The sequence below is a fragment of the Corvus brachyrhynchos genome, unplaced genomic scaffold, assembly GCF_000691975.1.
Source record: "Corvus brachyrhynchos isolate BGI_N302 unplaced genomic scaffold, ASM69197v1 scaffold202, whole genome shotgun sequence".
Taxonomy (NCBI): domain Eukaryota; kingdom Metazoa; phylum Chordata; class Aves; order Passeriformes; family Corvidae; genus Corvus; species Corvus brachyrhynchos.
The window spans coordinates 4,183,093-4,187,559 of record NW_008238132.1 but is presented as its reverse complement, the minus strand read 5'-3'; the positions used below and the strand labels follow the sequence as shown (position 1 = coordinate 4,187,559).

The window sequence follows — 4,467 nt, the reverse complement described above, 5'->3', positions numbered from 1 at the left end:
TATAGCAGGTTTGCCCCGGAGACAACCTCTGAGGGATGTCTGAAACCATGAGAGAGCAAGCCAGCTCTTCAGCACTGTGGATAACTGGGGCTCACTTCCCAACTCTTTTTTATTTGGCAATGTAGACATACCCTTAGAATCCTTCCACTGTCTCTGCAACTGGACAAGTACATACAGAAGCCAATTCAAACTTGGGAGAGCTGCCTTATCTTCTTTTGGATATGCCTCTATCCCTCCGTTGGGTATAGTGAGAGCCAAGGCAATTTGGTGACTAAATCTTCTTGTAAATCTAGCCATTTACAAAAGAGATAAACAAACTGAGATTCTTGTGGGATTTTTTTTTCTAAAATATTTGAAGATTTTTGAGGAATACATTCAATCCAGGTAGCTGTGTGAAGATCCAGTGGGAGCTGCAGGTTGAGCTCTGGGTGGTAGGAGCTGGGGCAAGAGGCCATGGACTGCTGATCCCTTGCATAACAAAGGACACAGCGACCTGTGGCACCAGTCAGGTGACCAATCACTCAGACACGTGGCAGGAGCCAAGGACTCAGCTGGAAGAACCCAGAATTTTGGGCACATCGACACTATGTGTATAAAAACACAGGGTTTCCTTTTCAAGGTCCCTCCTCAAAGGCATCTGCTTGAGTTGCTGCTGCACCATGATAAAATTTCTAAAAAGAACCAGAGGCTTGAGACTCTGCTGTGGGAAATATGGGTTAGAACTGTTGAGGAAACCTGGTCTGACTGTGTGAGTGGGGTGTATGGGGAGCCAAGGGGGTCATATCAGTCACTGGAGCCACCCACTGTGAAGGGGCTTCGGTCCCAGCAGTGGCAGCCTCTTGTCTTGGAATGTGACTGCCAGTGCCTTCCAGATGCTCAGTGGGAAGTTTCCTTAACAAAAAGCCATCACATGTTTATGAAGATGTTAAAAAGTCAAGTACATTTCAAGCACTTTGGAACACATTAGCTTATCTGAAATTTCATCCAGAAATACATTATTTGCTTTAATTATTATCTGTTTGTAATCAGAAAAAAAAAAAAAAAGAAGCAGCATTTTGTATAACAGAACTATATTGTGAGGAGGCAAAATGAACCTTTTCTCAACAATCTACATGCAGAAATGCTTTTATGCAAACAACTTCAATAATACCTATGAACATAGCTAATCAAAAAGAGGAATTTCTGTCTAATGAGAAAACTGAGTATGTCCAAATCTCATCACACTTCCTAATATGGGAAGAAACACGAATTCTGTATTTTAGGGAGGTTATAGCTCAGGCAACTATCTAGGCTATCAGGTCAGATCATACCTCCATGCTGTATGACAGCCACAGATATCTGTGATGCATCTCATACAGAAGACAAATAGTATGTCAAAAGCCTGGAATGGCAACTGGAAAGCTCTTCTCTTTGAAAAAAAACAAGGCCCTAGAACCCAAAAAAGAATCCATTAGCACTTCAGAGGACATGGGTTAATATTAATACTAAATTAATCCTTTTTTTTTTTTTCATTTTGATTTTATCAAGCAACTCACCAAGCACCCTGGATCCTCCCAGCTTGAAGCAACAAATGTTACATGTTGATGGAAACTTGTCAGAAAAAAAATGTTAAACCATCTTCCTGTGGTAAATTTTGATTTTTATGAGAACCACATTTTCCATTTTTAAGATAGAATTTCCAAGCAACTCTTAAGTATGGCTAAAAAACATATCCACAGCCATCAGGAATCACTGGTTAGCAAATGGAAAGAAAGCTCAGGTTCAAAATAAACAATGTGGGTCTGCAACCTTTTGTGGTTTCATTGTAGGTATCACGATAACCAGCCCTTTTACCCCTAACACCCAACAGCAAGAATTTGTTCACTGTGCCACATCTCACAAAGAAAACAAAAATGTAAGCCCTGAATGCTCAACCACCAGCAAGAAAATAAAAACAACACAAAACACATTCTTTGTACATCTCTCAGTTTTGACTGGTTAGGGTCCTGACTCATGAGTGTTGAAAGTTTGGGGTTGCCAAAACTGCTTTTGTTTGTCACTAATAATCACTCATCCCAAGGAACATGTGGTTTACTGTCTCATGCCAGGCCTCCAATGCTAGGGGCTGGGGTTCCTTGGTGAGACAGCCTCTCCCAGGTCCAAGACATGTTCTTCCGCATTATCGGAATATTTTATATTTTTAAGCATCAACTGTAAAACAAATAGGTCTTTTCCTTGATAGACATTATGATTTTTATTTTTTTTAAGATTAACTTTGTTAGCCACAGAACTTCTGCAATGTTTCAAGACCACTGATAACTGAGCAGGATGGAAAAGAACACAAGTACATGCAGCCTGCTGTTTGTTTTGTTTTAATTATTTTCTCTGCTATGGCTAGAGACTTCTGGAATTATCCTCTTGGTGGAAATAAAGTCAGGCAGTTGGGCTTTTCTATCAAAATACTTAGCTGAGTCATAAGGGTTGGGGAAAAAGTAACACAGGATGAGTTTAGAGTTGTATTGAGTTGTCTGGTAAACAAAGGTACATTCTTCAGAAGTGCCCAGGTAAATTGCATTTTCTAATGTGTTTTAATTCTCTACGGTCTTCCTGATAGAACAGTCTCAAGATTAGTAACTTGGTTTTCTGTATTGCCTCGTACAGGCAGATTCAGGCAGTGCACAAATACCACCTGACCCAGAGAAGGCAATGCAGAGTCCTTCTATGGCAGCCATCCCAGGAAGAAGTTCCCATAAGAAAATACTCCAGTCCACTTTCTGCTTGGCAGCATCTCTGCCCGAACAAACAAGTCCACTTCAAGCACTGACTACAACTGGTGTCCATTCCCTCCTCCCAGCTTCTTCCAGGAATATGGTAATCTCAGAACTACTCAAAAAACAGTCCTACAAGCAGGTAATATAGACAGAAATTTAGTACAAATATCTTATGGGACTGAGCAGTTAAACCAAAGGGCCAGATGCCCAGAGTGGGACTCAACTCTGCTAAGAGCAAACAGCTACTATATAATCATCCCAATACAATAAAGAAAAATTTTACAGTGAGTGTAGTCACTCACTGGAACAACCTCCACAGGGGCATGGAGGTGTTCCCATCACTGGAGATTTTCCAGTTATGACTGGACAGAGTGCTAGATAACCTCATTAAGGCTCCCTTTCCCCCAAAATATTGAACCAGATGATCTTTCAAGTTCCCTTTCAACCTGGACTATTCTGTGATTCTGATACATATCAACACATTAACTAGTAATCCAAATTCCTTTACGGTTTTTAAGCTGGTGAAAGGACTAGAAAACAAGTTTTATGAGGAGTGACTGAGGGAGTTGGGGCTGTTTAGCCTGAAGAAAAGGAGGTTCAAGGGAGACCTTATCACTCTCTACAACCACCTGAAAGGAGGCCATATGAAGGTGGGAGTCAGTCTCTTCTCCCAGGTAACAAGCAACAGGACAAGAGCAAATGGCCCCAAGTTGTGCCTGGAAAGGTTTAGACAGGATATGAGGATAAGTTTCTTCACTGGAAGGATGGTCAAGCATTGCCCAGGGAAGTGGTGGAATCTCCATCCCCAGAAGCATTCAAAAATGTGTGGATCTGGCACTTAGGGACATCGTTTAGTGATGGACTTGACAGTAGTGGGTTAATGTTTGGACTCTGTGATCTTAGAGGTCTTTTTCAACCTTAACAATTCTATGATTTTCTGCTTCTGTAATTGTTAAAAGAAATAGAGACATTTACTCTGTTTTCAAATGTCTACATGAAATGAGACAAATCATGCTACAGAAGGAGGTTTTGTTTCCTGTGAGTCCTACAGGGAACTTAGAGCAGCTGATTCCCACGTAAGTGCAGTCCCCCAGCAAGATGAATCACCTTATGTGCATACATTTCTCATAAACGACATTTCAGCTCTGATATGAAGCAGGAGTCTTCTATTACATTGCCGGTTTTATGGTTGCGGTCTCAGCTATACCCCAAATCTCTGCTGCAATGCCAGACTGGAGAGGGAAGGGAGCTAGTATCATTCTGCTCAAGCAATGTCTGAAGGATATGGACTCACAGGAAATCCCTAGACAACTGGGACACCTCTTGTTGTTCATATACTTGCTCAGTAGGAACATTGCTCCCAGAAAGGATACACCTGCTACTGTGCCTGTCTCTTCTGAGGGGGGTTTAAACCACCAAGGCACTTGCACTCCAAGAGCTGCTCATCACTGCTACACTCAACAGCAAAATTTTACTTTACAGTTCTAACCAAGCCTTGCTGCAAAATACCCTGTGAATGTCAGAGAGAACAATAGAAATAAGAGGAGCATTCTGACTGTAATGCTATAAATTGGCTTCTTCCCTAAATACAGGAGATGTCTTGTCCTCTCTTCTAGGCCTACTTACGCATTTTACGCATCTCATTTAAGCTGCTTTGGAGAAAAGGCATAAAGAGTTGTATTAGAGCTGCCAAAAGGGGGTCTCAGGCCCATTCCTG

The 4,467-nt window shown here is 41.5% G+C and overlaps 1 long non-coding RNA gene across 1 annotated transcript in view; it reads left to right on the top strand.

Moving 5' to 3' along the window:
* Positions 1-2,326: 2,326 nt before the first annotated feature.
* LOC108446595 overlaps positions 2,327-4,467 on the top strand; it is a 12,099-nt gene continuing 9,958 nt past the window's right edge. The window contains exons 1-3 of the long non-coding RNA XR_001861818.1: positions 2,327-2,339; positions 2,413-2,419; positions 3,269-3,271. This is a non-coding gene — a long non-coding RNA (uncharacterized LOC108446595). The remainder of the gene's footprint in view (positions 2,340-2,412; positions 2,420-3,268; positions 3,272-4,467) is intronic.